Source organism: Schistocerca cancellata, unplaced genomic scaffold, assembly GCF_023864275.1.
Source record: "Schistocerca cancellata isolate TAMUIC-IGC-003103 unplaced genomic scaffold, iqSchCanc2.1 HiC_scaffold_829, whole genome shotgun sequence".
NCBI lineage: Eukaryota > Metazoa > Arthropoda > Insecta > Orthoptera > Acrididae > Schistocerca > Schistocerca cancellata.
Genome location: NW_026046840.1, coordinates 99,237 through 125,466, shown reverse-complemented (window position 1 = coordinate 125,466; position 26,230 = coordinate 99,237). Strand labels below are relative to the sequence as shown.

The window sequence follows — 26,230 nt, the reverse complement described above, 5'->3', positions numbered from 1 at the left end:
CGCATTTCGCAGTCGAGCCACGCAATCCAACAAACTGTGCACTAGGTCAAGATTGTGCAGACCGCAAACGTTTGGTGGCACGACGCTCGTCGTCGATCGTAAGGGCGAAACAGTCAAGAGATGTGGAAAACGGCCATGTGGACACCCCCAGCAGCAGCTGTGTGCCAAATCCGATATCTGGTCGAGGGCTGCAAGATTCAGCATGATGAAGTGACAATTCGGGGAGAGCTCACAAACGCAAAGCTGCCGCCTTCTTAGCTCAGTGGTAGAGCACTGGTCTCGTAAACCAGGGGTCGTGAGTTCGAACCTCACAGAAGGCATTCATTTTTTTAACCTTCCCGCAAGGAGCGGAGCTATCTCGAGCAGCATCTAACACATGGCAGTACACTGAATGAAAGGGATGTTCTACAACCTATAACAAGTATCATGCTGGCCTCAGAGGTTTTCTGATTGCATAGGCAGAACAGTGGTTTGTATGCATTTTGTAGTATGATGTCATGCTTGGCGATGTCATTCGTGTACGAGCCTCGCTACAGTGTGCATGCATTTTATCCATGTGAAGAGGCGTAAGCAGGTGCTACCATTCTGCGAGATTCCTGCAGAAGGCATACGAATTGCGTTGAGATGCAGAGCACAAGTCAAGGCCTCCGTGGCGCAATCGGCTAGCGCGTTCGGCTGTTAACCGAAAGGTTGGTGGTTCGAGCCCACCTGGGGGCGAAATCGTTTTAACCGTCACCGAGGTGAGGACATACGTCAACTTTGTTAGAGATACACAGCTAGTGTGACAACTTGGCTGTGTTTGAGTGATGCCACAGAGCCTTATACACATTCAGCCAAGTGACACTGTAGGTAAAAACATGGCCCTACACAGACGTTCTACTGTTTTCCTATTTCTTCGTCATGTGTGACACTGCAGTAGAGCGACGCCCACTACAAAAGACGTATTCTTTACATTCAATTTCAGCGTATACGTCGCGAGTGCCATATGACAGGGCCTGTCTCTCGATGTCGATTTCTATTTGGTGTCTCTTAAGTGTCGGTCTGCAGTAGGCCGCTGCTGGCCGAGCGACGTGCAGTCGCCTTACATGAAGCCCCATGGGCAACGCTAGTGCCACTGTCGACAACAGCATACTGCAGCCAGAGAGAGGAGCCGAAAGGCGCATTTCGCAGTCGAGCCACGCAATCCAACAAACTGTGCACTAGGTCAAGATTGTGCAGACCGCAAACGTTTGGTGGCACGACGCTCGTCGTCGATCGTAAGGGCGAAACAGTCAAGAGATGTGGAAAACGGCCATGTGGACACCCCCAGCAGCAGCTGTGTGCCAAATCCGATATCTGGTCGAGGGCTGCAAGATTCAGCATGATGAAGTGACAATTCGGGGAGAGCTCACAAACGCAAAGCTGCCGCCTTCTTAGCTCAGTGGTAGAGCACTGGTCTCGTAAACCAGGGGTCGTGAGTTCGAACCTCACAGAAGGCATTCATTTTTTTAACCTTCCCGCAAGGAGCGGAGCTATCTCGAGCAGCATCTAACACATGGCAGTACACTGAATGAAAGGGATGTTCTACAACCTATAACAAGTATCATGCTGGCCTCAGAGGTTTTCTGATTGCATAGGCAGAACAGTGGTTTGTATGCATTTTGTAGTATGATGTCATGCTTGGCGATGTCATTCGTGTACGAGCCTCGCTACAGTGTGCATGCATTTTATCCATGTGAAGAGGCGTAAGCAGGTGCTACCATTCTGCGAGATTCCTGCAGAAGGCATACGAATTGCGTTGAGATGCAGAGCACAAGTCAAGGCCTCCGTGGCGCAATCGGCTAGCGCGTTCGGCTGTTAACCGAAAGGTTGGTGGTTCGAGCCCACCTGGGGGCGAAATCGTTTTAACCGTCACCGAGGTGAGGACATACGTCAACTTTGTTAGAGATACACAGCTAGTGTGACAACTTGGCTGTGTTTGAGTGATGCCACAGAGCCTTATACACATTCAGCCAAGTGACACTGTAGGTAAAAACATGGCCCTACACAGACGTTCTACTGTTTTCCTATTTCTTCGTCATGTGTGACACTGCAGTAGAGCGACGCCCACTACAAAAGACGTATTCTTTACATTCAATTTCAGCGTATACGTCGCGAGTGCCATATGACAGGGCCTGTCTCTCGATGTCGATTTCTATTTGGTGTCTCTTAAGTGTCGGTCTGCAGTAGGCCGCTGCTGGCCGAGCGACGTGCAGTCGCCTTACATGAAGCCCCATGGGCAACGCTAGTGCCACTGTCGACAACAGCATACTGCAGCCAGAGAGAGGAGCCGAAAGGCGCATTTCGCAGTCGAGCCACGCAATCCAACAAACTGTGCACTAGGTCAAGATTGTGCAGACCGCAAACGTTTGGTGGCACGACGCTCGTCGTCGATCGTAAGGGCGAAACAGTCAAGAGATGTGGAAAACGGCCATGTGGACACCCCCAGCAGCAGCTGTGTGCCAAATCCGATATCTGGTCGAGGGCTGCAAGATTCAGCATGATGAAGTGACAATTCGGGGAGAGCTCACAAACGCAAAGCTGCCGCCTTCTTAGCTCAGTGGTAGAGCACTGGTCTCGTAAACCAGGGGTCGTGAGTTCGAACCTCACAGAAGGCATTCATTTTTTTAACCTTCCCGCAAGGAGCGGAGCTATCTCGAGCAGCATCTAACACATGGCAGTACACTGAATGAAAGGGATGTTCTACAACCTATAACAAGTATCATGCTGGCCTCAGAGGTTTTCTGATTGCATAGGCAGAACAGTGGTTTGTATGCATTTTGTAGTATGATGTCATGCTTGGCGATGTCATTCGTGTACGAGCCTCGCTACAGTGTGCATGCATTTTATCCATGTGAAGAGGCGTAAGCAGGTGCTACCATTCTGCGAGATTCCTGCAGAAGGCATACGAATTGCGTTGAGATGCAGAGCACAAGTCAAGGCCTCCGTGGCGCAATCGGCTAGCGCGTTCGGCTGTTAACCGAAAGGTTGGTGGTTCGAGCCCACCTGGGGGCGAAATCGTTTTAACCGTCACCGAGGTGAGGACATACGTCAACTTTGTTAGAGATACACAGCTAGTGTGACAACTTGGCTGTGTTTGAGTGATGCCACAGAGCCTTATACACATTCAGCCAAGTGACACTGTAGGTAAAAACATGGCCCTACACAGACGTTCTACTGTTTTCCTATTTCTTCGTCATGTGTGACACTGCAGTAGAGCGACGCCCACTACAAAAGACGTATTCTTTACATTCAATTTCAGCGTATACGTCGCGAGTGCCATATGACAGGGCCTGTCTCTCGATGTCGATTTCTATTTGGTGTCTCTTAAGTGTCGGTCTGCAGTAGGCCGCTGCTGGCCGAGCGACGTGCAGTCGCCTTACATGAAGCCCCATGGGCAACGCTAGTGCCACTGTCGACAACAGCATACTGCAGCCAGAGAGAGGAGCCGAAAGGCGCATTTCGCAGTCGAGCCACGCAATCCAACAAACTGTGCACTAGGTCAAGATTGTGCAGACCGCAAACGTTTGGTGGCACGACGCTCGTCGTCGATCGTAAGGGCGAAACAGTCAAGAGATGTGGAAAACGGCCATGTGGACACCCCCAGCAGCAGCTGTGTGCCAAATCCGATATCTGGTCGAGGGCTGCAAGATTCAGCATGATGAAGTGACAATTCGGGGAGAGCTCACAAACGCAAAGCTGCCGCCTTCTTAGCTCAGTGGTAGAGCACTGGTCTCGTAAACCAGGGGTCGTGAGTTCGAACCTCACAGAAGGCATTCATTTTTTTAACCTTCCCGCAAGGAGCGGAGCTATCTCGAGCAGCATCTAACACATGGCAGTACACTGAATGAAAGGGATGTTCTACAACCTATAACAAGTATCATGCTGGCCTCAGAGGTTTTCTGATTGCATAGGCAGAACAGTGGTTTGTATGCATTTTGTAGTATGATGTCATGCTTGGCGATGTCATTCGTGTACGAGCCTCGCTACAGTGTGCATGCATTTTATCCATGTGAAGAGGCGTAAGCAGGTGCTACCATTCTGCGAGATTCCTGCAGAAGGCATACGAATTGCGTTGAGATGCAGAGCACAAGTCAAGGCCTCCGTGGCGCAATCGGCTAGCGCGTTCGGCTGTTAACCGAAAGGTTGGTGGTTCGAGCCCACCTGGGGGCGAAATCGTTTTAACCGTCACCGAGGTGAGGACATACGTCAACTTTGTTAGAGATACACAGCTAGTGTGACAACTTGGCTGTGTTTGAGTGATGCCACAGAGCCTTATACACATTCAGCCAAGTGACACTGTAGGTAAAAACATGGCCCTACACAGACGTTCTACTGTTTTCCTATTTCTTCGTCATGTGTGACACTGCAGTAGAGCGACGCCCACTACAAAAGACGTATTCTTTACATTCAATTTCAGCGTATACGTCGCGAGTGCCATATGACAGGGCCTGTCTCTCGATGTCGATTTCTATTTGGTGTCTCTTAAGTGTCGGTCTGCAGTAGGCCGCTGCTGGCCGAGCGACGTGCAGTCACCTTACATGAAGCCCCATGGGCAACGCTAGTGCCACTGTCGACAACAGCATACTGCAGCCAGAGAGAGGAGCCGAAAGGCGCATTTCGCAGTCGAGCCACGCAATCCAACAAACTGTGCACTAGGTCAAGATTGTGCAGACCGCAAACGTTTGGTGGCACGACGCTCGTCGTCGATCGTAAGGGCGAAACAGTCAAGAGATGTGGAAAACGGCCATGTGGACACCCCCAGCAGCAGCTGTGTGCCAAATCCGATATCTGGTCGAGGGCTGCAAGATTCAGCATGATGAAGTGACAATTCGGGGAGAGCTCACAAACGCAAAGCTGCCGCCTTCTTAGCTCAGTGGTAGAGCACTGGTCTCGTAAACCAGGGGTCGTGAGTTCGAACCTCACAGAAGGCATTCATTTTTTTAACCTTCCCGCAAGGAGCGGAGCTATCTCGAGCAGCATCTAACACATGGCAGTACACTGAATGAAAGGGATGTTCTACAACCTATAACAAGTATCATGCTGGCCTCAGAGGTTTTCTGATTGCATAGGCAGAACAGTGGTTTGTATGCATTTTGTAGTATGATGTCATGCTTGGCGATGTCATTCGTGTACGAGCCTCGCTACAGTGTGCATGCATTTTATCCATGTGAAGAGGCGTAAGCAGGTGCTACCATTCTGCGAGATTCCTGCAGAAGGCATACGAATTGCGTTGAGATGCAGAGCACAAGTCAAGGCCTCCGTGGCGCAATCGGCTAGCGCGTTCGGCTGTTAACCGAAAGGTTGGTGGTTCGAGCCCACCTGGGGGCGAAATCGTTTTAACCGTCACCGAGGTGAGGACATACGTCAACTTTGTTAGAGATACACAGCTAGTGTGACAACTTGGCTGTGTTTGAGTGATGCCACAGAGCCTTATACACATTCAGCCAAGTGACACTGTAGGTAAAAACATGGCCCTACACAGACGTTCTACTGTTTTCCTATTTCTTCGTCATGTGTGACACTGCAGTAGAGCGACGCCCACTACAAAAGACGTATTCTTTACATTCAATTTCAGCGTATACGTCGCGAGTGCCATATGACAGGGCCTGTCTCTCGATGTCGATTTCTATTTGGTGTCTCTTAAGTGTCGGTCTGCAGTAGGCCGCTGCTGGCCGAGCGACGTGCAGTCGCCTTACATGAAGCCCCATGGGCAACGCTAGTGCCACTGTCGACAACAGCATACTGCAGCCAGAGAGAGGAGCCGAAAGGCGCATTTCGCAGTCGAGCCACGCAATCCAACAAACTGTGCACTAGGTCAAGATTGTGCAGACCGCAAACGTTTGGTGGCACGACGCTCGTCGTCGATCGTAAGGGCGAAACAGTCAAGAGATGTGGAAAACGGCCATGTGGACACCCCCAGCAGCAGCTGTGTGCCAAATCCGATATCTGGTCGAGGGCTGCAAGATTCAGCATGATGAAGTGACAATTCGGGGAGAGCTCACAAACGCAAAGCTGCCGCCTTCTTAGCTCAGTGGTAGAGCACTGGTCTCGTAAACCAGGGGTCGTGAGTTCGAACCTCACAGAAGGCATTCATTTTTTTAACCTTCCCGCAAGGAGCGGAGCTATCTCGAGCAGCATCTAACACATGGCAGTACACTGAATGAAAGGGATGTTCTACAACCTATAACAAGTATCATGCTGGCCTCAGAGGTTTTCTGATTGCATAGGCAGAACAGTGGTTTGTATGCATTTTGTAGTATGATGTCATGCTTGGCGATGTCATTCGTGTACGAGCCTCGCTACAGTGTGCATGCATTTTATCCATGTGAAGAGGCGTAAGCAGGTGCTACCATTCTGCGAGATTCCTGCAGAAGGCATACGAATTGCGTTGAGATGCAGAGCACAAGTCAAGGCCTCCGTGGCGCAATCGGCTAGCGCGTTCGGCTGTTAACCGAAAGGTTGGTGGTTCGAGCCCACCTGGGGGCGAAATCGTTTTAACCGTCACCGAGGTGAGGACATACGTCAACTTTGTTAGAGATACACAGCTAGTGTGACAACTTGGCTGTGTTTGAGTGATGCCACAGAGCCTTATACACATTCAGCCAAGTGACACTGTAGGTAAAAACATGGCCCTACACAGACGTTCTACTGTTTTCCTATTTCTTCGTCATGTGTGACACTGCAGTAGAGCGACGCCCACTACAAAAGACGTATTCTTTACATTCAATTTCAGCGTATACGTCGCGAGTGCCATATGACAGGGCCTGTCTCTCGATGTCGATTTCTATTTGGTGTCTCTTAAGTGTCGGTCTGCAGTAGGCCGCTGCTGGCCGAGCGACGTGCAGTCGCCTTACATGAAGCCCCATGGGCAACGCTAGTGCCACTGTCGACAACAGCATACTGCAGCCAGAGAGAGGAGCCGAAAGGCGCATTTCGCAGTCGAGCCACGCAATCCAACAAACTGTGCACTAGGTCAAGATTGTGCAGACCGCAAACGTTTGGTGGCACGACGCTCGTCGTCGATCGTAAGGGCGAAACAGTCAAGAGATGTGGAAAACGGCCATGTGGACACCCCCAGCAGCAGCTGTGTGCCAAATCCGATATCTGGTCGAGGGCTGCAAGATTCAGCATGATGAAGTGACAATTCGGGGAGAGCTCACAAACGCAAAGCTGCCGCCTTCTTAGCTCAGTGGTAGAGCACTGGTCTCGTAAACCAGGGGTCGTGAGTTCGAACCTCACAGAAGGCATTCATTTTTTTAACCTTCCCGCAAGGAGCGGAGCTATCTCGAGCAGCATCTAACACATGGCAGTACACTGAATGAAAGGGATGTTCTACAACCTATAACAAGTATCATGCTGGCCTCAGAGGTTTTCTGATTGCATAGGCAGAACAGTGGTTTGTATGCATTTTGTAGTATGATGTCATGCTTGGCGATGTCATTCGTGTACGAGCCTCGCTACAGTGTGCATGCATTTTATCCATGTGAAGAGGCGTAAGCAGGTGCTACCATTCTGCGAGATTCCTGCAGAAGGCATACGAATTGCGTTGAGATGCAGAGCACAAGTCAAGGCCTCCGTGGCGCAATCGGCTAGCGCGTTCGGCTGTTAACCGAAAGGTTGGTGGTTCGAGCCCACCTGGGGGCGAAATCGTTTTAACCGTCACCGAGGTGAGGACATACGTCAACTTTGTTAGAGATACACAGCCAGTGTGACAACTTGGCTGTGTTTGAGTGATGCCACAGAGCCTTATACACATTCAGCCAAGTGACACTGTAGGTAAAAACATGGCCCTACACAGACGTTCTACTGTTTTCCTATTTCTTCGTCATGTGTGACACTGCAGTAGAGCGACGCCCACTACAAAAGACGTATTCTTTACATTCAATTTCAGCGTATACGTCGCGAGTGCCATATGACAGGGCCTGTCTCTCGATGTCGATTTCTATTTGGTGTCTCTTAAGTGTCGGTCTGCAGTAGGCCGCTGCTGGCCGAGCGACGTGCAGTCGCCTTACATGAAGCCCCATGGGCAACGCTAGTGCCACTGTCGACAACAGCATACTGCAGCCAGAGAGAGGAGCCGAAAGGCGCATTTCGCAGTCGAGCCACGCAATCCAACAAACTGTGCACTAGGTCAAGATTGTGCAGACCGCAAACGTTTGGTGGCACGACGCTCGTCGTCGATCGTAAGGGCGAAACAGTCAAGAGATGTGGAAAACGGCCATGTGGACACCCCCAGCAGCAGCTGTGTGCCAAATCCGATATCTGGTCGAGGGCTGCAAGATTCAGCATGATGAAGTGACAATTCGGGGAGAGCTCACAAACGCAAAGCTGCCGCCTTCTTAGCTCAGTGGTAGAGCACTGGTCTCGTAAACCAGGGGTCGTGAGTTCGAACCTCACAGAAGGCATTCATTTTTTTAACCTTCCCGCAAGGAGCGGAGCTATCTCGAGCAGCATCTAACACATGGCAGTACACTGAATGAAAGGGATGTTCTACAACCTATAACAAGTATCATGCTGGCCTCAGAGGTTTTCTGATTGCATAGGCAGAACAGTGGTTTGTATGCATTTTGTAGTATGATGTCATGCTTGGCGATGTCATTCGTGTACGAGCCTCGCTACAGTGTGCATGCATTTTATCCATGTGAAGAGGCGTAAGCAGGTGCTACCATTCTGCGAGATTCCTGCAGAAGGCATACGAATTGCGTTGAGATGCAGAGCACAAGTCAAGGCCTCCGTGGCGCAATCGGCTAGCGCGTTCGGCTGTTAACCGAAAGGTTGGTGGTTCGAGCCCACCTGGGGGCGAAATCGTTTTAACCGTCACCGAGGTGAGGACATACGTCAACTTTGTTAGAGATACACAGCTAGTGTGACAACTTGGCTGTGTTTGAGTGATGCCACAGAGCCTTATACACATTCAGCCAAGTGACACTGTAGGTAAAAACATGGCCCTACACAGACGTTCTACTGTTTTCCTATTTCTTCGTCATGTGTGACACTGCAGTAGAGCGACGCCCACTACAAAAGACGTATTCTTTACATTCAATTTCAGCGTATACGTCGCGAGTGCCATATGACAGGGCCTGTCTCTCGATGTCGATTTCTATTTGGTGTCTCTTAAGTGTCGGTCTGCAGTAGGCCGCTGCTGGCCGAGCGACGTGCAGTCGCCTTACATGAAGCCCCATGGGCAACGCTAGTGCCACTGTCGACAACAGCATACTGCAGCCAGAGAGAGGAGCCGAAAGGCGCATTTCGCAGTCGAGCCACGCAATCCAACAAACTGTGCACTAGGTCAAGATTGTGCAGACCGCAAACGTTTGGTGGCACGACGCTCGTCGTCGATCGTAAGGGCGAAACAGTCAAGAGATGTGGAAAACGGCCATGTGGACACCCCCAGCAGCAGCTGTGTGCCAAATCCGATATCTGGTCGAGGGCTGCAAGATTCAGCATGATGAAGTGACAATTCGGGGAGAGCTCACAAACGCAAAGCTGCCGCCTTCTTAGCTCAGTGGTAGAGCACTGGTCTCGTAAACCAGGGGTCGTGAGTTCGAACCTCACAGAAGGCATTCATTTTTTTAACCTTCCCGCAAGGAGCGGAGCTATCTCGAGCAGCATCTAACACATGGCAGTACACTGAATGAAAGGGATGTTCTACAACCTATAACAAGTATCATGCTGGCCTCAGAGGTTTTCTGATTGCATAGGCAGAACAGTGGTTTGTATGCATTTTGTAGTATGATGTCATGCTTGGCGATGTCATTCGTGTACGAGCCTCGCTACAGTGTGCATGCATTTTATCCATGTGAAGAGGCGTAAGCAGGTGCTACCATTCTGCGAGATTCCTGCAGAAGGCATACGAATTGCGTTGAGATGCAGAGCACAAGTCAAGGCCTCCGTGGCGCAATCGGCTAGCGCGTTCGGCTGTTAACCGAAAGGTTGGTGGTTCGAGCCCACCTGGGGGCGAAATCGTTTTAACCGTCACCGAGGTGAGGACATACGTCAACTTTGTTAGAGATACACAGCTAGTGTGACAACTTGGCTGTGTTTGAGTGATGCCACAGAGCCTTATACACATTCAGCCAAGTGACACTGTAGGTAAAAACATGGCCCTACACAGACGTTCTACTGTTTTCCTATTTCTTCGTCATGTGTGACACTGCAGTAGAGCGACGCCCACTACAAAAGACGTATTCTTTACATTCAATTTCAGCGTATACGTCGCGAGTGCCATATGACAGGGCCTGTCTCTCGATGTCGATTTCTATTTGGTGTCTCTTAAGTGTCGGTCTGCAGTAGGCCGCTGCTGGCCGAGCGACGTGCAGTCGCCTTACATGAAGCCCCATGGGCAACGCTAGTGCCACTGTCGACAACAGCATACTGCAGCCAGAGAGAGGAGCCGAAAGGCGCATTTCGCAGTCGAGCCACGCAATCCAACAAACTGTGCACTAGGTCAAGATTGTGCAGACCGCAAACGTTTGGTGGCACGACGCTCGTCGTCGATCGTAAGGGCGAAACAGTCAAGAGATGTGGAAAACGGCCATGTGGACACCCCCAGCAGCAGCTGTGTGCCAAATCCGATATCTGGTCGAGGGCTGCAAGATTCAGCATGATGAAGTGACAATTCGGGGAGAGCTCACAAACGCAAAGCTGCCGCCTTCTTAGCTCAGTGGTAGAGCACTGGTCTCGTAAACCAGGGGTCGTGAGTTCGAACCTCACAGAAGGCATTCATTTTTTTAACCTTCCCGCAAGGAGCGGAGCTATCTCGAGCAGCATCTAACACATGGCAGTACACTGAATGAAAGGGATGTTCTACAACCTATAACAAGTATCATGCTGGCCTCAGAGGTTTTCTGATTGCATAGGCAGAACAGTGGTTTGTATGCATTTTGTAGTATGATGTCATGCTTGGCGATGTCATTCGTGTACGAGCCTCGCTACAGTGTGCATGCATTTTATCCATGTGAAGAGGCGTAAGCAGGTGCTACCATTCTGCGAGATTCCTGCAGAAGGCATACGAATTGCGTTGAGATGCAGAGCACAAGTCAAGGCCTCCGTGGCGCAATCGGCTAGCGCGTTCGGCTGTTAACCGAAAGGTTGGTGGTTCGAGCCCACCTGGGGGCGAAATCGTTTTAACCGTCACCGAGGTGAGGACATACGTCAACTTTGTTAGAGATACACAGCTAGTGTGACAACTTGGCTGTGTTTGAGTGATGCCACAGAGCCTTATACACATTCAGCCAAGTGACACTGTAGGTAAAAACATGGCCCTACACAGACGTTCTACTGTTTTCCTATTTCTTCGTCATGTGTGACACTGCAGTAGAGCGACGCCCACTACAAAAGACGTATTCTTTACATTCAATTTCAGCGTATACGTCGCGAGTGCCATATGACAGGGCCTGTCTCTCGATGTCGATTTCTATTTGGTGTCTCTTAAGTGTCGGTCTGCAGTAGGCCGCTGCTGGCCGAGCGACGTGCAGTCGCCTTACATGAAGCCCCATGGGCAACGCTAGTGCCACTGTCGACAACAGCATACTGCAGCCAGAGAGAGGAGCCGAAAGGCGCATTTCGCAGTCGAGCCACGCAATCCAACAAACTGTGCACTAGGTCAAGATTGTGCAGACCGCAAACGTTTGGTGGCACGACGCTCGTCGTCGATCGTAAGGGCGAAACAGTCAAGAGATGTGGAAAACGGCCATGTGGACACCCCCAGCAGCAGCTGTGTGCCAAATCCGATATCTGGTCGAGGGCTGCAAGATTCAGCATGATGAAGTGACAATTCGGGGAGAGCTCACAAACGCAAAGCTGCCGCCTTCTTAGCTCAGTGGTAGAGCACTGGTCTCGTAAACCAGGGGTCGTGAGTTCGAACCTCACAGAAGGCATTCATTTTTTTAACCTTCCCGCAAGGAGCGGAGCTATCTCGAGCAGCATCTAACACATGGCAGTACACTGAATGAAAGGGATGTTCTACAACCTATAACAAGTATCATGCTGGCCTCAGAGGTTTTCTGATTGCATAGGCAGAACAGTGGTTTGTATGCATTTTGTAGTATGATGTCATGCTTGGCGATGTCATTCGTGTACGAGCCTCGCTACAGTGTGCATGCATTTTATCCATGTGAAGAGGCGTAAGCAGGTGCTACCATTCTGCGAGATTCCTGCAGAAGGCATACGAATTGCGTTGAGATGCAGAGCACAAGTCAAGGCCTCCGTGGCGCAATCGGCTAGCGCGTTCGGCTGTTAACCGAAAGGTTGGTGGTTCGAGCCCACCTGGGGGCGAAATCGTTTTAACCGTCACCGAGGTGAGGACATACGTCAACTTTGTTAGAGATACACAGCTAGTGTGACAACTTGGCTGTGTTTGAGTGATGCCACAGAGCCTTATACACATTCAGCCAAGTGACACTGTAGGTAAAAACATGGCCCTACACAGACGTTCTACTGTTTTCCTATTTCTTCGTCATGTGTGACACTGCAGTAGAGCGACGCCCACTACAAAAGACGTATTCTTTACATTCAATTTCAGCGTATACGTCGCGAGTGCCATATGACAGGGCCTGTCTCTCGATGTCGATTTCTATTTGGTGTCTCTTAAGTGTCGGTCTGCAGTAGGCCGCTGCTGGCCGAGCGACGTGCAGTCGCCTTACATGAAGCCCCATGGGCAACGCTAGTGCCACTGTCGACAACAGCATACTGCAGCCAGAGAGAGGAGCCGAAAGGCGCATTTCGCAGTCGAGCCACGCAATCCAACAAACTGTGCACTAGGTCAAGATTGTGCAGACCGCAAACGTTTGGTGGCACGACGCTCGTCGTCGATCGTAAGGGCGAAACAGTCAAGAGATGTGGAAAACGGCCATGTGGACACCCCCAGCAGCAGCTGTGTGCCAAATCCGATATCTGGTCGAGGGCTGCAAGATTCAGCATGATGAAGTGACAATTCGGGGAGAGCTCACAAACGCAAAGCTGCCGCCTTCTTAGCTCAGTGGTAGAGCACTGGTCTCGTAAACCAGGGGTCGTGAGTTCGAACCTCACAGAAGGCATTCATTTTTTTAACCTTCCCGCAAGGAGCGGAGCTATCTCGAGCAGCATCTAACACATGGCAGTACACTGAATGAAAGGGATGTTCTACAACCTATAACAAGTATCATGCTGGCCTCAGAGGTTTTCTGATTGCATAGGCAGAACAGTGGTTTGTATGCATTTTGTAGTATGATGTCATGCTTGGCGATGTCATTCGTGTACGAGCCTCGCTACAGTGTGCATGCATTTTATCCATGTGAAGAGGCGTAAGCAGGTGCTACCATTCTGCGAGATTCCTGCAGAAGGCATACGAATTGCGTTGAGATGCAGAGCACAAGTCAAGGCCTCCGTGGCGCAATCGGCTAGCGCGTTCGGCTGTTAACCGAAAGGTTGGTGGTTCGAGCCCACCTGGGGGCGAAATCGTTTTAACCGTCACCGAGGTGAGGACATACGTCAACTTTGTTAGAGATACACAGCTAGTGTGACAACTTGGCTGTGTTTGAGTGATGCCACAGAGCCTTATACACATTCAGCCAAGTGACACTGTAGGTAAAAACATGGCCCTACACAGACGTTCTACTGTTTTCCTATTTCTTCGTCATGTGTGACACTGCAGTAGAGCGACGCCCACTACAAAAGACGTATTCTTTACATTCAATTTCAGCGTATACGTCGCGAGTGCCATATGACAGGGCCTGTCTCTCGATGTCGATTTCTATTTGGTGTCTCTTAAGTGTCGGTCTGCAGTAGGCCGCTGCTGGCCGAGCGACGTGCAGTCGCCTTACATGAAGCCCCATGGGCAACGCTAGTGCCACTGTCGACAACAGCATACTGCAGCCAGAGAGAGGAGCCGAAAGGCGCATTTCGCAGTCGAGCCACGCAATCCAACAAACTGTGCACTAGGTCAAGATTGTGCAGACCGCAAACGTTTGGTGGCACGACGCTCGTCGTCGATCGTAAGGGCGAAACAGTCAAGAGATGTGGAAAACGGCCATGTGGACACCCCCAGCAGCAGCTGTGTGCCAAATCCGATATCTGGTCGAGGGCTGCAAGATTCAGCATGATGAAGTGACAATTCGGGGAGAGCTCACAAACGCAAAGCTGCCGCCTTCTTAGCTCAGTGGTAGAGCACTGGTCTCGTAAACCAGGGGTCGTGAGTTCGAACCTCACAGAAGGCATTCATTTTTTTAACCTTCCCGCAAGGAGCGGAGCTATCTCGAGCAGCATCTAACACATGGCAGTACACTGAATGAAAGGGATGTTCTACAACCTATAACAAGTATCATGCTGGCCTCAGAGGTTTTCTGATTGCATAGGCAGAACAGTGGTTTGTATGCATTTTGTAGTATGATGTCATGCTTGGCGATGTCATTCGTGTACGAGCCTCGCTACAGTGTGCATGCATTTTATCCATGTGAAGAGGCGTAAGCAGGTGCTACCATTCTGCGAGATTCCTGCAGAAGGCATACGAATTGCGTTGAGATGCAGAGCACAAGTCAAGGCCTCCGTGGCGCAATCGGCTAGCGCGTTCGGCTGTTAACCGAAAGGTTGGTGGTTCGAGCCCACCTGGGGGCGAAATCGTTTTAACCGTCACCGAGGTGAGGACATACGTCAACTTTGTTAGAGATACACAGCTAGTGTGACAACTTGGCTGTGTTTGAGTGATGCCACAGAGCCTTATACACATTCAGCCAAGTGACACTGTAGGTAAAAACATGGCCCTACACAGACGTTCTACTGTTTTCCTATTTCTTCGTCATGTGTGACACTGCAGTAGAGCGACGCCCACTACAAAAGACGTATTCTTTACATTCAATTTCAGCGTATACGTCGCGAGTGCCATATGACAGGGCCTGTCTCTCGATGTCGATTTCTATTTGGTGTCTCTTAAGTGTCGGTCTGCAGTAGGCCGCTGCTGGCCGAGCGACGTGCAGTCGCCTTACATGAAGCCCCATGGGCAACGCTAGTGCCACTGTCGACAACAGCATACTGCAGCCAGAGAGAGGAGCCGAAAGGCGCATTTCGCAGTCGAGCCACGCAATCCAACAAACTGTGCACTAGGTCAAGATTGTGCAGACCGCAAACGTTTGGTGGCACGACGCTCGTCGTCGATCGTAAGGGCGAAACAGTCAAGAGATGTGGAAAACGGCCATGTGGACACCCCCAGCAGCAGCTGTGTGCCAAATCCGATATCTGGTCGAGGGCTGCAAGATTCAGCATGATGAAGTGACAATTCGGGGAGAGCTCACAAACGCAAAGCTGCCGCCTTCTTAGCTCAGTGGTAGAGCACTGGTCTCGTAAACCAGGGGTCGTGAGTTCGAACCTCACAGAAGGCATTCATTTTTTTAACCTTCCCGCAAGGAGCGGAGCTATCTCGAGCAGCATCTAACACATGGCAGTACACTGAATGAAAGGGATGTTCTACAACCTATAACAAGTATCATGCTGGCCTCAGAGGTTTTCTGATTGCATAGGCAGAACAGTGGTTTGTATGCATTTTGTAGTATGATGTCATGCTTGGCGATGTCATTCGTGTACGAGCCTCGCTACAGTGTGCATGCATTTTATCCATGTGAAGAGGCGTAAGCAGGTGCTACCATTCTGCGAGATTCCTGCAGAAGGCATACGAATTGCGTTGAGATGCAGAGCACAAGTCAAGGCCTCCGTGGCGCAATCGGCTAGCGCGTTCGGCTGTTAACCGAAAGGTTGGTGGTTCGAGCCCACCTGGGGGCGAAATCGTTTTAACCGTCACCGAGGTGAGGACATACGTCAACTTTGTTAGAGATACACAGCTAGTGTGACAACTTGGCTGTGTTTGAGTGATGCCACAGAGCCTTATACACATTCAGCCAAGTGACACTGTAGGTAAAAACATGGCCCTACACAGACGTTCTACTGTTTTCCTATTTCTTCGTCATGTGTGACACTGCAGTAGAGCGACGCCCACTACAAAAGACGTATTCTTTACATTCAATTTCAGCGTATACGTCGCGAGTGCCATATGACAGGGCCTGTCTCTCGATGTCGATTTCTATTTGGTGTCTCTTAAGTGTCGGTCTGCAGTAGGCCGCTGCTGGCCGAGCGACGTGCAGTCGCCTTACATGAAGCCCCATGGGCAACGCTAGTGCCACTGTCGACAACAGCATACTGCAGCCAGAGAGAGGAGCCGAAAGGCGCATTTCGCAGTCGAGCCACGCAATCCAACAAACTGTGCACTAGGTCAAGATTGTGCAGACCGCAAACGTTTGGTGGCACGACGCTCGTCGTCGATCGTAAGGGCGAAACAGTCAAGAGATGTGGAAAACGGCCATGTGGACACCCCCAGCAGCAGCTGTGTGCCAAATCCGATATCTGGTCGAGGGCTGCAAGATTCAGCATGATGAAGTGACAATTCGGGGAGAGCTCACAAACGCAAAGCTGCCGCCTTCTTAGCTCAGTGGTAGAGCACTGGTCTCGTAAACCAGGGGTCGTGAGTTCGAACCTCACAGAAGGCATTCATTTTTTTAACCTTCCCGCAAGGAGCGGAGCTATCTCGAGCAGCATCTAACACATGGCAGTACACTGAATGAAAGGGATGTTCTACAACCTATAACAAGTATCATGCTGGCCTCAGAGGTTTTCTGATTGCATAGGCAGAACAGTGGTTTGTATGCATTTTGTAGTATGATGTCATGCTTGGCGATGTCATTCGTGTACGAGCCTCGCTACAGTGTGCATGCATTTTATCCATGTGAAGAGGCGTAAGCAGGTGCTACCATTCTGCGAGATTCCTGCAGAAGGCATACGAATTGCGTTGAGATGCAGAGCACAAGTCAAGGCCTCCGTGGCGCAATCGGCTAGCGCGTTCGGCTGTTAACCGAAAGGTTGGTGGTTCGAGCCCACCTGGGGGCGAAATCGTTTTAACCGTCACCGAGGTGAGGACATACGTCAACTTTGTTAGAGATACACAGCTAGTGTGACAACTTGGCTGTGTTTGAGTGATGCCACAGAGCCTTATACACATTCAGCCAAGTGACACTGTAGGTAAAAACATGGCCCTACACAGACGTTCTACTGTTTTCCTATTTCTTCGTCATGTGTGACACTGCAGTAGAGCGACGCCCACTACAAAAGACGTATTCTTTACATTCAATTTCAGCGTATACGTCGCGAGTGCCATATGACAGGGCCTGTCTCTCGATGTCGATTTCTATTTGGTGTCTCTTAAGTGTCGGTCTGCAGTAGGCCGCTGCTGGCCGAGCGACGTGCAGTCGCCTTACATGAAGCCCCATGGGCAACGCTAGTGCCACTGTCGACAACAGCATACTGCAGCCAGAGAGAGGAGCCGAAAGGCGCATTTCGCAGTCGAGCCACGCAATCCAACAAACTGTGCACTAGGTCAAGATTGTGCAGACCGCAAACGTTTGGTGGCACGACGCTCGTCGTCGATCGTAAGGGCGAAACAGTCAAGAGATGTGGAAAACGGCCATGTGGACACCCCCAGCAGCAGCTGTGTGCCAAATCCGATATCTGGTCGAGGGCTGCAAGATTCAGCATGATGAAGTGACAATTCGGGGAGAGCTCACAAACGCAAAGCTGCCGCCTTCTTAGCTCAGTGGTAGAGCACTGGTCTCGTAAACCAGGGGTCGTGAGTTCGAACCTCACAGAAGGCATTCATTTTTTTAACCTTCCCGCAAGGAGCGGAGCTATCTCGAGCAGCATCTAACACATGGCAGTACACTGAATGAAAGGGATGTTCTACAACCTATAACAAGTATCATGCTGGCCTCAGAGGTTTTCTGATTGCATAGGCAGAACAGTGGTTTGTATGCATTTTGTAGTATGATGTCATGCTTGGCGATGTCATTCGTGTACGAGCCTCGCTACAGTGTGCATGCATTTTATCCATGTGAAGAGGCGTAAGCAGGTGCTACCATTCTGCGAGATTCCTGCAGAAGGCATACGAATTGCGTTGAGATGCAGAGCACAAGTCAAGGCCTCCGTGGCGAAATCGGCTAGCGCGTTCGGCTGTTAACCGAAAGGTTGGTGGTTCGAGCCCACCCGGGGGCGAAATCGTTTTAACCGTCACCGAGGTGAGGACATACGTCAACTTTGTTAGAGATACACAGCTAGTGTGACAACTTGGCTGTGTTTGAGTGATGCCACAGAGCCTTATACACATTCAGCCAAGTGACACTGTAGGTAAAAACATGGCCCTACACAGACGTTCTACTGTTTTCCTATTTCTTCGTCATGTGTGACACTGCAGTAGAGCGACGCCCACTACAAAAGACGTATTCTTTACATTCAATTTCAGCGTATACGTCGCGAGTGCCATATGACAGGGCCTGTCTCTCGATGTCGATTTCTATTTGGTGTCTCTTAAGTGTCGGTCTGCAGTAGGCCGCTGCTGGCCGAGCGACGTGCAGTCGCCTTACATGAAGCCCCATGGGCAACGCTAGTGCCACTGTCGACAACAGCATACTGCAGCCAGAGAGAGGAGCCGAAAGGCGCATTTCGCAGTCGAGCCACGCAATCCAACAAACTGTGCACTAGGTCAAGATTGTGCAGACCGCAAACGTTTGGTGGCACGACGCTCGTCGTCGATCGTAAGGGCGAAACAGTCAAGAGATGTGGAAAACGGCCATGTGGACACCCCCAGCAGCAGCTGTGTGCCAAATCCGATATCTGGTCGAGGGCTGCAAGATTCAGCATGATGAAGTGACAATTCGGGGAGAGCTCACAAACGCAAAGCTGCCGCCTTCTTAGCTCAGTGGTAGAGCACTGGTCTCGTAAACCAGGGGTCGTGAGTTCGAACCTCACAGAAGGCATTCATTTTTTTAACCTTCCCGCAAGGAGCGGAGCTATCTCGAGCAGCATCTAACACATGGCAGTACACTGAATGAAAGGGATGTTCTACAACCTATAACAAGTATCATGCTGGCCTCAGAGGTTTTCTGATTGCATAGGCAGAACAGTGGTTTGTATGCATTTTGTAGTATGATGTCATGCTTGGCGATGTCATTCGTGTACGAGCCTCGCTACAGTGTGCATGCATTTTATCCATGTGAAGAGGCGTAAGCAGGTGCTACCATTCTGCGAGATTCCTGCAGAAGGCATACGAATTGCGTTGAGATGCAGAGCACAAGTCAAGGCCTCCGTGGCGCAATCGGCTAGCGCGTTCGGCTGTTAACCGAAAGGTTGGTGGTTCGAGCCCACCCGGGGGCGAAATCGTTTTAACCGTCACCGAGGTGAGGACATACGTCAACTTTGTTAGAGATACACAGCTAGTGTGACAACTTGGCTGTGTTTGAGTGATGCCACAGAGCCTTATACACATTCAGCCAAGTGACACTGTAGGTAAAAACATGGCCCTACACAGACGTTCTACTGTTTTCCTATTTCTTCGTCATGTGTGACACTGCAGTAGAGCGACGCCCACTACAAAAGACGTATTCTTTACATTCAATTTCAGCGTATACGTCGCGAGTGCCATATGACAGGGCCTGTCTCTCGATGTCGATTTCTATTTGGTGTCTCTTAAGTGTCGGTCTGCAGTAGGCCGCTGCTGGCCGAGCGACGTGCAGTCGCCTTACATGAAGCCCCATGGGCAACGCTAGTGCCACTGTCGACAACAGCATACTGCAGCCAGAGAGAGGAGCCGAAAGGCGCATTTCGCAGTCGAGCCACGCAATCCAACAAACTGTGCACTAGGTCAAGATTGTGCAGACCGCAAACGTTTGGTGGCACGACGCTCGTCGTCGATCGTAAGGGCGAAACAGTCAAGAGATGTGGAAAACGGCCATGTGGACACCCCCAGCAGCAGCTGTGTGCCAAATCCGATATCTGGTCGAGGGCTGCAAGATTCAGCATGATGAAGTGACAATTCGGGGAGAGCTCACAAACGCAAAGCTGCCGCCTTCTTAGCTCAGTGGTAGAGCACTGGTCTCGTAAACCAGGGGTCGTGAGTTCGAACCTCACAGAAGGCATTCATTTTTTTAACCTTCCCGCAAGGAGCGGAGCTATCTCGAGCAGCATCTAACACATGGCAGTACACTGAATGAAAGGGATGTTCTACAACCTATAACAAGTATCATGCTGGCCTCAGAGGTTTTCTGATTGCATAGGCAGAACAGTGGTTTGTATGCATTTTGTAGTATGATGTCATGCTTGGCGATGTCATTCGTGTACGAGCCTCGCTACAGTGTGCATGCATTTTATCCATGTGAAGAGGCGTAAGCAGGTGCTACCATTCTGCGAGATTCCTGCAGAAGGCATACGAATTGCGTTGAGATGCAGAGCACAAGTCAAGGCCTCCGTGGCGCAATCGGCTAGCGCGTTCGGCTGTTAACCGAAAGGTTGGTGGTTCGAGCCCACCCGGGGGCGAAATCGTTTTAACCGTCACCGAGGTGAGGACATACGTCAACTTTGTTAGAGATACACAGCTAGTGTGACAACTTGGCTGTGTTTGAGTGATGCCACAGAGCCTTATACACATTCAGCCAAGTGACACTGTAGGTAAAAACATGGCCCTACACAGACGTTCTACTGTTTTCCTATTTCTTCGTCATGTGTGACACTGCAGTAGAGCGACGCCCACTACAAAAGACGTATTCTTTACATTCAATTTCAGCGTATACGTCGCGAGTGCCATATGACAGGGCCTGTCTCTCGATGTCGATTTCTATTTGGTGTCTCTTAAGTGTCGGTCTGCAGTAGGCCGCTGCTGGCCGAGCGACGTGCAGTCGCCTTACATGAAGCCCCATGGGCAACGCTAGTGCCACTGTCGACAACAGCATACTGCAGCCAGAGAGAGGAGCCGAAAGGCGCATTTCGCAGTCGAGCCACGCAATCCAACAAACTGTGCACTAGGTCAAGATTGTGCAGACCGCAAACGTTTGGTGGCACGACGCTCGTCGTCGATCGTAAGGGCGAAACAGTCAAGAGATGTGGAAAACGGCCATGTGGACACCCCCAGCAGCAGCTGTGTGCCAAATCCGATATCTGGTCGAGGGCTGCAAGATTCAGCATGATGAAGTGACAATTCGGGGAGAGCTCACAAACGCAAAGCTGCCGCCTTCTTAGCTCAGTGGTAGAGCACTGGTCTCGTAAACCAGGGGTCGTGAGTTCGAACCTCACAGAAGGCATTCATTTTTTTAACCTTCCCGCAAGGAGCGGAGCTATCTCGAGCAGCATCTAACACATGGCAGTACACTGAATGAAAGGGATGTTCTACAACCTATAACAAGTATCATGCTGGCCTCAGAGGTTTTCTGATTGCATAGGCAGAACAGTGGTTTGTATGCATTTTGTAGTATGATGTCATGCTTGGCGATGTCATTCGTGTACGAGCCTCGCTACAGTGTGCATGCATTTTATCCATGTGAAGAGGCGTAAGCAGGTGCTACCATTCTGCGAGATTCCTGCAGAAGGCATACGAATTGCGTTGAGATGCAGAGCACAAGTCAAGGCCTCCGTGGCGCAATCGGCTAGCGCGTTCGGCTGTTAACCGAAAGGTTGGTGGTTCGAGCCCACCCGGGGGCGAAATCGTTTTAACCGTCACCGAGGTGAGGACATACGTCAACTTTGTTAGAGATACACAGCTAGTGTGACAACTTGGCTGTGTTTGAGTGATGCCACAGAGCCTTATACACATTCAGCCAAGTGACACTGTAGGTAAAAACATGGCCCTACACAGACGTTCTACTGTTTTCCTATTTCTTCGTCATGTGTGACACTGCAGTAGAGCGACGCCCACTACAAAAGACGTATTCTTTACATTCAATTTCAGCGTATACGTCGCGAGTGCCATATGACAGGGCCTGTCTCTCGATGTCGATTTCTATTTGGTGTCTCTTAAGTGTCGGTCTGCAGTAGGCCGCTGCTGGCCGAGCGACGTGCAGTCGCCTTACATGAAGCCCCATGGGCAACGCTAGTGCCACTGTCGACAACAGCATACTGCAGCCAGAGAGAGGAGCCGAAAGGCGCATTTCGCAGTCGAGCCACGCAATCCAACAAACTGTGCACTAGGTCAAGATTGTGCAGACCGCAAACGTTTGGTGGCACGACGCTCGTCGTCGATCGTAAGGGCGAAACAGTCAAGAGATGTGGAAAACGGCCATGTGGACACCCCCAGCAGCAGCTGTGTGCCAAATCCGATATCTGGTCGAGGGCTGCAAGATTCAGCATGATGAAGTGACAATTCGGGGAGAGCTCACAAACGCAAAGCTGCCGCCTTCTTAGCTCAGTGGTAGAGCACTGGTCTCGTAAACCAGGGGTCGTGAGTTCGAACCTCACAGAAGGCATTCATTTTTTTAACCTTCCCGCAAGGAGCGGAGCTATCTCGAGCAGCATCTAACACATGGCAGTACACTGAATGAAAGGGATGTTCTACAACCTATAACAAGTATCATGCTGGCCTCAGAGGTTTTCTGATTGCATAGGCAGAACAGTGGTTTGTATGCATTTTGTAGTATGATGTCATGCTTGGCGATGTCATTCGTGTACGAGCCTCGCTACAGTGTGCATGCATTTTATCCATGTGAAGAGGCGTAAGCAGGTGCTACCATTCTGCGAGATTCCTGCAGAAGGCATACGAATTGCGTTGAGATGCAGAGCACAAGTCAAGGCCTCCGTGGCGCAATCGGCTAGCGCGTTCGGCTGTTAACCGAAAGGTTGGTGGTTCGAGCCCACCCGGGGGCGAAATCGTTTTAACCGTCACCGAGGTGAGGACATACGTCAACTTTGTTAGAGATACACAGCTAGTGTGACAACTTGGCTGTGTTTGAGTGATGCCACAGAGCCTTATACACATTCAGCCAAGTGACACTGTAGGTAAAAACATGGCCCTACACAGACGTTCTACTGTTTTCCTATTTCTTCGTCATGTGTGACACTGCAGTAGAGCGACGCCCACTACAAAAGACGTATTCTTTACATTCAATTTCAGCGTATACGTCGCGAGTGCCATATGACAGGGCCTGTCTCTCGATGTCGATTTCTATTTGGTGTCTCTTAAGTGTCGGTCTGCAGTAGGCCGCTGCTGGCCGAGCGACGTGCAGTCGCCTTACATGAAGCCCCATGGGCAACGCTAGTGCCACTGTCGACAACAGCATACTGCAGCCAGAGAGAGGAGCCGAAAGGCGCATTTCGCAGTCGAGCCATGCAATCCAACAAACTGTGCACTAGGTCAAGATTGTGCAGACCGCAAACGTTTGGTGGCACGACGCTCGTCGTCGATCGTAAGGGCGAAACAGTCAAGAGATGTGGAAAACGGCCATGTGGACACCCCCAGCAGCAGCTGTGTGCCAAATCCGATATCTGGTCGAGGGCTGCAAGATTCAGCATGATGAAGTGACAATTCGGGGAGAGCTCACAAACGCAAAGCTGCCGCCTTCTTAGCTCAGTGGTAGAGCACTGGTCTCGTAAACCAGGGGTCGTGAGTTCGAACCTCACAGAAGGCATTCATTTTTTTAACCTTCCCGCAAGGAGCGGAGCTATCTCGAGCAGCATCTAACACATGGCAGTACACTGAATGAAAGGGATGTTCTACAACCTATAACAAGTATCATGCTGGCCTCAGAGGTTTTCTGATTGCATAGGCAGAACAGTGGTTTGTATGCATTTTGTAGTATGATGTCATGCTTGGCGATGTCATTCGTGTACGAGCCTCGCTACAGTGTGCATGCATTTTATCCATGTGAAGAGGCGTAAGCAGGTGCTACCATTCTGCGAGATTCCTGCAGAAGGCATACGAATTGCGTTGAGATGCAGAGCACAAGTCAAGGCCTCCGTGGCGCAATCGGCTAGCGCGTTCGGCTGTTAACCGAAAGGTTGGTGGTTCGAGCCCACCCGGGGGCGAAATCGTTTTAACCGTCACCGAGGTGAGGACATACGTCAACTTTGTTAGAGATACACAGCTAGTGTGACAACTTGGCTGTGTTTGAGTGATGCCACAGAGCCTTATACACATTCAGCCAAGTGACACTGTAGGTAAAAACATGGCCCTACACAGACGTTCTACTGTTTTCCTATTTCTTCGTCATGTGTGACACTGCAGTAGAGCGACGCCCACTACAAAAGACGTATTCTTTACATTCAATTTCAGCGTATACGTCGCGAGTGCCATATGACAGGGCCTGTCTCTCGATGTCGATTTCTATTTGGTGTCTCTTAAGTGTCGGTCTGCAGTAGGCCGCTGCTGGCCGAGCGACGTGCAGTCGCCTTACATGAAGCCCCATGGGCAACGCTAGTGCCACTGTCGACAACAGCATACTGCAGCCAGAGAGAGGAGCCGAAAGGCGCATTTCGCAGTCGAGCCATGCAATCCAACAAACTGTGCACTAGGTCAAGATTGTGCAGACCGCAAACGTTTGGTGGCACGACGCTCGTCGTCGATCGTAAGGGCGAAACAGTCAAGAGATGTGGAAAACGGCCATGTGGACACCCCCAGCAGCAGCTGTGTGCCAAATCCGATATCTGGTCGAGGGCTGCAAGATTCAGCATGATGAAGTGACAATTCGGGGAGAGCTCACAAACGCAAAGCTGCCGCCTTCTTAGCTCAGTGGTAGAGCACTGGTCTCGTAAACCAGGGGTCGTGAGTTCGAACCTCACAGAAGGCATTCATTTTTTTAACCTTCCCGCAAGGAGCGGAGCTATCTCGAGCAGCATCTAACACATGGCAGTACACTGAATGAAAGGGATGTTCTACAACCTATAACAAGTATCATGCTGGCCTCAGAGGTTTTCTGATTGCATAGGCAGAACAGTGGTTTGTATGCATTTTGTAGTATGATGTCATGCTTGGCGATGTCATTCGTGTACGAGCCTCGCTACAGTGTGCATGCATTTTATCCATGTGAAGAGGCGTAAGCAGGTGCTACCATTCTGCGAGATTCCTGCAGAAGGCATACGAATTGCGTTGAGATGCAGAGCACAAGTCAAGGCCTCCGTGGCGCAATCGGCTAGCGCGTTCGGCTGTTAACCGAAAGGTTGGTGGTTCGAGCCCACCCGGGGGCGAAATCGTTTTAACCGTCACCGAGGTGAGGACATACGTCAACTTTGTTAGAGATACACAGCTAGTGTGACAACTTGGCTGTGTTTGAGTGATGCCACAGAGCCTTATACACATTCAGCCAAGTGACACTGTAGGTAAAAACATGGCCCTACACAGACGTTCTACTGTTTTCCTATTTCTTCGTCATGTGTGACACTGCAGTAGAGCGACGCCCACTACAAAAGACGTATTCTTTACATTCAATTTCAGCGTATACGTCGCGAGTGCCATATGACAGGGCCTGTCTCTCGATGTCGATTTCTATTTGGTGTCTCTTAAGTGTCGGTCTGCAGTAGGCCGCTGCTGGCCGAGCGACGTGCAGTCGCCTTACATGAAGCCCCATGGGCAACGCTAGTGCCACTGTCGACAACAGCATACTGCAGCCAGAGAGAGGAGCCGAAAGGCGCATTTCGCAGTCGAGCCACGCAATCCAACAAACTGTGCACTAGGTCAAGATTGTGCAGACCGCAAACGTTTGGTGGCACGACGCTCGTCGTCGATCGTAAGGGCGAAACAGTCAAGAGATGTGGAAAACGGCCATGTGGACACCCCCAGCAGCAGCTGTGTGCCAAATCCGATATCTGGTCGAGGGCTGCAAGATTCAGCATGATGAAGTGACAATTCGGGGAGAGCTCACAAACGCAAAGCTGCCGCCTTCTTAGCTCAGTGGTAGAGCACTGGTCTCGTAAACCAGGGGTCGTGAGTTCGAACCTCACAGAAGGCATTCATTTTTTTAACCTTCCCGCAAGGAGCGGAGCTATCTAGAGCAGCATCTAACACATGGCAGTACACTGAATGAAAGGGATGTTCTACAACCTATAACAAGTATCATGCTGGCCTCAGAGGTTTTCTGATTGCATAGGCAGAACAGTGGTTTGTATGCATTTTGTAGTATGATGTCATGCTTGGCGATGTCATTCGTGTACGAGCCTCGCTACAGTGTGCATGCATTTTATCCATGTGAAGAGGCGTAAGCAGGTGCTACCATTCTGCGAGATTCCTGCAGAAGGCATACGAATTGCGTTGAGATGCAGAGCACAAGTCAAGGCCTCCGTGGCGCAATCGGCTAGCGCGTTCGGCTGTTAACCGAAAGGTTGGTGGTTCGAGCCCACCCGGGGGCGAAATCGTTTTAACCGTCACCGAGGTGAGGACATACGT

General features: G+C 50.6%; 46 non-coding genes across 46 annotated transcripts; all 46 read left to right on the top strand.

Annotated features, from left to right (window-relative positions):
* The first annotated feature begins 248 nt into the window (after positions 1-248).
* Positions 249-320, top strand: Trnat-cgu (transfer RNA threonine (anticodon CGU)). The gene has a single exon. It is a non-coding gene; the product is annotated as a tRNA-Thr (tRNA).
* Positions 321-643: 323 nt separating this feature from the next.
* Trnan-guu (transfer RNA asparagine (anticodon GUU)) lies at positions 644-717 on the top strand. Its single transcript has one exon. It is a non-coding gene; the product is annotated as a tRNA-Asn (tRNA).
* Positions 718-1,406: 689 nt separating this feature from the next.
* On the top strand, positions 1,407-1,478 carry Trnat-cgu (transfer RNA threonine (anticodon CGU)). Its single transcript has one exon. It is a non-coding gene; the product is annotated as a tRNA-Thr (tRNA).
* A 323-nt stretch (positions 1,479-1,801) lies between these two features.
* Trnan-guu (transfer RNA asparagine (anticodon GUU)) lies at positions 1,802-1,875 on the top strand. Its single transcript has one exon. It is a non-coding gene; the product is annotated as a tRNA-Asn (tRNA).
* Positions 1,876-2,564: 689 nt separating this feature from the next.
* On the top strand, positions 2,565-2,636 carry Trnat-cgu (transfer RNA threonine (anticodon CGU)). The gene has a single exon. It is a non-coding gene; the product is annotated as a tRNA-Thr (tRNA).
* Positions 2,637-2,959: 323 nt separating this feature from the next.
* Trnan-guu (transfer RNA asparagine (anticodon GUU)) lies at positions 2,960-3,033 on the top strand. The gene has a single exon. It is a non-coding gene; the product is annotated as a tRNA-Asn (tRNA).
* Positions 3,034-3,722: 689 nt separating this feature from the next.
* Trnat-cgu (transfer RNA threonine (anticodon CGU)) lies at positions 3,723-3,794 on the top strand. Its single transcript has one exon. It is a non-coding gene; the product is annotated as a tRNA-Thr (tRNA).
* A 323-nt stretch (positions 3,795-4,117) lies between these two features.
* Positions 4,118-4,191, top strand: Trnan-guu (transfer RNA asparagine (anticodon GUU)). Its single transcript has one exon. It is a non-coding gene; the product is annotated as a tRNA-Asn (tRNA).
* A 689-nt stretch (positions 4,192-4,880) lies between these two features.
* Positions 4,881-4,952, top strand: Trnat-cgu (transfer RNA threonine (anticodon CGU)). Its single transcript has one exon. It is a non-coding gene; the product is annotated as a tRNA-Thr (tRNA).
* A 323-nt stretch (positions 4,953-5,275) lies between these two features.
* Positions 5,276-5,349, top strand: Trnan-guu (transfer RNA asparagine (anticodon GUU)). The gene has a single exon. It is a non-coding gene; the product is annotated as a tRNA-Asn (tRNA).
* A 689-nt stretch (positions 5,350-6,038) lies between these two features.
* Trnat-cgu (transfer RNA threonine (anticodon CGU)) lies at positions 6,039-6,110 on the top strand. The gene has a single exon. It is a non-coding gene; the product is annotated as a tRNA-Thr (tRNA).
* A 323-nt stretch (positions 6,111-6,433) lies between these two features.
* Trnan-guu (transfer RNA asparagine (anticodon GUU)) lies at positions 6,434-6,507 on the top strand. The gene has a single exon. It is a non-coding gene; the product is annotated as a tRNA-Asn (tRNA).
* Positions 6,508-7,196: 689 nt separating this feature from the next.
* Trnat-cgu (transfer RNA threonine (anticodon CGU)) lies at positions 7,197-7,268 on the top strand. The gene has a single exon. It is a non-coding gene; the product is annotated as a tRNA-Thr (tRNA).
* Positions 7,269-7,591: 323 nt separating this feature from the next.
* Positions 7,592-7,665, top strand: Trnan-guu (transfer RNA asparagine (anticodon GUU)). The gene has a single exon. It is a non-coding gene; the product is annotated as a tRNA-Asn (tRNA).
* Positions 7,666-8,354: 689 nt separating this feature from the next.
* Positions 8,355-8,426, top strand: Trnat-cgu (transfer RNA threonine (anticodon CGU)). Its single transcript has one exon. It is a non-coding gene; the product is annotated as a tRNA-Thr (tRNA).
* A 323-nt stretch (positions 8,427-8,749) lies between these two features.
* Positions 8,750-8,823, top strand: Trnan-guu (transfer RNA asparagine (anticodon GUU)). The gene has a single exon. It is a non-coding gene; the product is annotated as a tRNA-Asn (tRNA).
* Positions 8,824-9,512: 689 nt separating this feature from the next.
* Positions 9,513-9,584, top strand: Trnat-cgu (transfer RNA threonine (anticodon CGU)). The gene has a single exon. It is a non-coding gene; the product is annotated as a tRNA-Thr (tRNA).
* Positions 9,585-9,907: 323 nt separating this feature from the next.
* Trnan-guu (transfer RNA asparagine (anticodon GUU)) lies at positions 9,908-9,981 on the top strand. The gene has a single exon. It is a non-coding gene; the product is annotated as a tRNA-Asn (tRNA).
* Positions 9,982-10,670: 689 nt separating this feature from the next.
* Positions 10,671-10,742, top strand: Trnat-cgu (transfer RNA threonine (anticodon CGU)). Its single transcript has one exon. It is a non-coding gene; the product is annotated as a tRNA-Thr (tRNA).
* Positions 10,743-11,065: 323 nt separating this feature from the next.
* On the top strand, positions 11,066-11,139 carry Trnan-guu (transfer RNA asparagine (anticodon GUU)). The gene has a single exon. It is a non-coding gene; the product is annotated as a tRNA-Asn (tRNA).
* A 689-nt stretch (positions 11,140-11,828) lies between these two features.
* On the top strand, positions 11,829-11,900 carry Trnat-cgu (transfer RNA threonine (anticodon CGU)). Its single transcript has one exon. It is a non-coding gene; the product is annotated as a tRNA-Thr (tRNA).
* Positions 11,901-12,223: 323 nt separating this feature from the next.
* Trnan-guu (transfer RNA asparagine (anticodon GUU)) lies at positions 12,224-12,297 on the top strand. Its single transcript has one exon. It is a non-coding gene; the product is annotated as a tRNA-Asn (tRNA).
* A 689-nt stretch (positions 12,298-12,986) lies between these two features.
* Positions 12,987-13,058, top strand: Trnat-cgu (transfer RNA threonine (anticodon CGU)). Its single transcript has one exon. It is a non-coding gene; the product is annotated as a tRNA-Thr (tRNA).
* A 323-nt stretch (positions 13,059-13,381) lies between these two features.
* Positions 13,382-13,455, top strand: Trnan-guu (transfer RNA asparagine (anticodon GUU)). The gene has a single exon. It is a non-coding gene; the product is annotated as a tRNA-Asn (tRNA).
* A 689-nt stretch (positions 13,456-14,144) lies between these two features.
* Positions 14,145-14,216, top strand: Trnat-cgu (transfer RNA threonine (anticodon CGU)). The gene has a single exon. It is a non-coding gene; the product is annotated as a tRNA-Thr (tRNA).
* A 323-nt stretch (positions 14,217-14,539) lies between these two features.
* Trnan-guu (transfer RNA asparagine (anticodon GUU)) lies at positions 14,540-14,613 on the top strand. The gene has a single exon. It is a non-coding gene; the product is annotated as a tRNA-Asn (tRNA).
* A 689-nt stretch (positions 14,614-15,302) lies between these two features.
* Positions 15,303-15,374, top strand: Trnat-cgu (transfer RNA threonine (anticodon CGU)). The gene has a single exon. It is a non-coding gene; the product is annotated as a tRNA-Thr (tRNA).
* Positions 15,375-15,697: 323 nt separating this feature from the next.
* Trnan-guu (transfer RNA asparagine (anticodon GUU)) lies at positions 15,698-15,771 on the top strand. The gene has a single exon. It is a non-coding gene; the product is annotated as a tRNA-Asn (tRNA).
* A 689-nt stretch (positions 15,772-16,460) lies between these two features.
* Trnat-cgu (transfer RNA threonine (anticodon CGU)) lies at positions 16,461-16,532 on the top strand. Its single transcript has one exon. It is a non-coding gene; the product is annotated as a tRNA-Thr (tRNA).
* A 323-nt stretch (positions 16,533-16,855) lies between these two features.
* Positions 16,856-16,929, top strand: Trnan-guu (transfer RNA asparagine (anticodon GUU)). Its single transcript has one exon. It is a non-coding gene; the product is annotated as a tRNA-Asn (tRNA).
* A 689-nt stretch (positions 16,930-17,618) lies between these two features.
* Positions 17,619-17,690, top strand: Trnat-cgu (transfer RNA threonine (anticodon CGU)). The gene has a single exon. It is a non-coding gene; the product is annotated as a tRNA-Thr (tRNA).
* A 323-nt stretch (positions 17,691-18,013) lies between these two features.
* Positions 18,014-18,087, top strand: Trnan-guu (transfer RNA asparagine (anticodon GUU)). The gene has a single exon. It is a non-coding gene; the product is annotated as a tRNA-Asn (tRNA).
* A 689-nt stretch (positions 18,088-18,776) lies between these two features.
* Positions 18,777-18,848, top strand: Trnat-cgu (transfer RNA threonine (anticodon CGU)). Its single transcript has one exon. It is a non-coding gene; the product is annotated as a tRNA-Thr (tRNA).
* A 323-nt stretch (positions 18,849-19,171) lies between these two features.
* Positions 19,172-19,245, top strand: Trnan-guu (transfer RNA asparagine (anticodon GUU)). Its single transcript has one exon. It is a non-coding gene; the product is annotated as a tRNA-Asn (tRNA).
* A 689-nt stretch (positions 19,246-19,934) lies between these two features.
* On the top strand, positions 19,935-20,006 carry Trnat-cgu (transfer RNA threonine (anticodon CGU)). The gene has a single exon. It is a non-coding gene; the product is annotated as a tRNA-Thr (tRNA).
* A 323-nt stretch (positions 20,007-20,329) lies between these two features.
* On the top strand, positions 20,330-20,403 carry Trnan-guu (transfer RNA asparagine (anticodon GUU)). The gene has a single exon. It is a non-coding gene; the product is annotated as a tRNA-Asn (tRNA).
* A 689-nt stretch (positions 20,404-21,092) lies between these two features.
* Trnat-cgu (transfer RNA threonine (anticodon CGU)) lies at positions 21,093-21,164 on the top strand. Its single transcript has one exon. It is a non-coding gene; the product is annotated as a tRNA-Thr (tRNA).
* A 323-nt stretch (positions 21,165-21,487) lies between these two features.
* On the top strand, positions 21,488-21,561 carry Trnan-guu (transfer RNA asparagine (anticodon GUU)). Its single transcript has one exon. It is a non-coding gene; the product is annotated as a tRNA-Asn (tRNA).
* Positions 21,562-22,250: 689 nt separating this feature from the next.
* On the top strand, positions 22,251-22,322 carry Trnat-cgu (transfer RNA threonine (anticodon CGU)). The gene has a single exon. It is a non-coding gene; the product is annotated as a tRNA-Thr (tRNA).
* A 323-nt stretch (positions 22,323-22,645) lies between these two features.
* Positions 22,646-22,719, top strand: Trnan-guu (transfer RNA asparagine (anticodon GUU)). The gene has a single exon. It is a non-coding gene; the product is annotated as a tRNA-Asn (tRNA).
* A 689-nt stretch (positions 22,720-23,408) lies between these two features.
* On the top strand, positions 23,409-23,480 carry Trnat-cgu (transfer RNA threonine (anticodon CGU)). The gene has a single exon. It is a non-coding gene; the product is annotated as a tRNA-Thr (tRNA).
* A 323-nt stretch (positions 23,481-23,803) lies between these two features.
* Trnan-guu (transfer RNA asparagine (anticodon GUU)) lies at positions 23,804-23,877 on the top strand. Its single transcript has one exon. It is a non-coding gene; the product is annotated as a tRNA-Asn (tRNA).
* Positions 23,878-24,566: 689 nt separating this feature from the next.
* Positions 24,567-24,638, top strand: Trnat-cgu (transfer RNA threonine (anticodon CGU)). Its single transcript has one exon. It is a non-coding gene; the product is annotated as a tRNA-Thr (tRNA).
* Positions 24,639-24,961: 323 nt separating this feature from the next.
* Positions 24,962-25,035, top strand: Trnan-guu (transfer RNA asparagine (anticodon GUU)). Its single transcript has one exon. It is a non-coding gene; the product is annotated as a tRNA-Asn (tRNA).
* A 689-nt stretch (positions 25,036-25,724) lies between these two features.
* On the top strand, positions 25,725-25,796 carry Trnat-cgu (transfer RNA threonine (anticodon CGU)). The gene has a single exon. It is a non-coding gene; the product is annotated as a tRNA-Thr (tRNA).
* Positions 25,797-26,119: 323 nt separating this feature from the next.
* On the top strand, positions 26,120-26,193 carry Trnan-guu (transfer RNA asparagine (anticodon GUU)). The gene has a single exon. It is a non-coding gene; the product is annotated as a tRNA-Asn (tRNA).
* Positions 26,194-26,230: the final 37 nt, after the last annotated feature.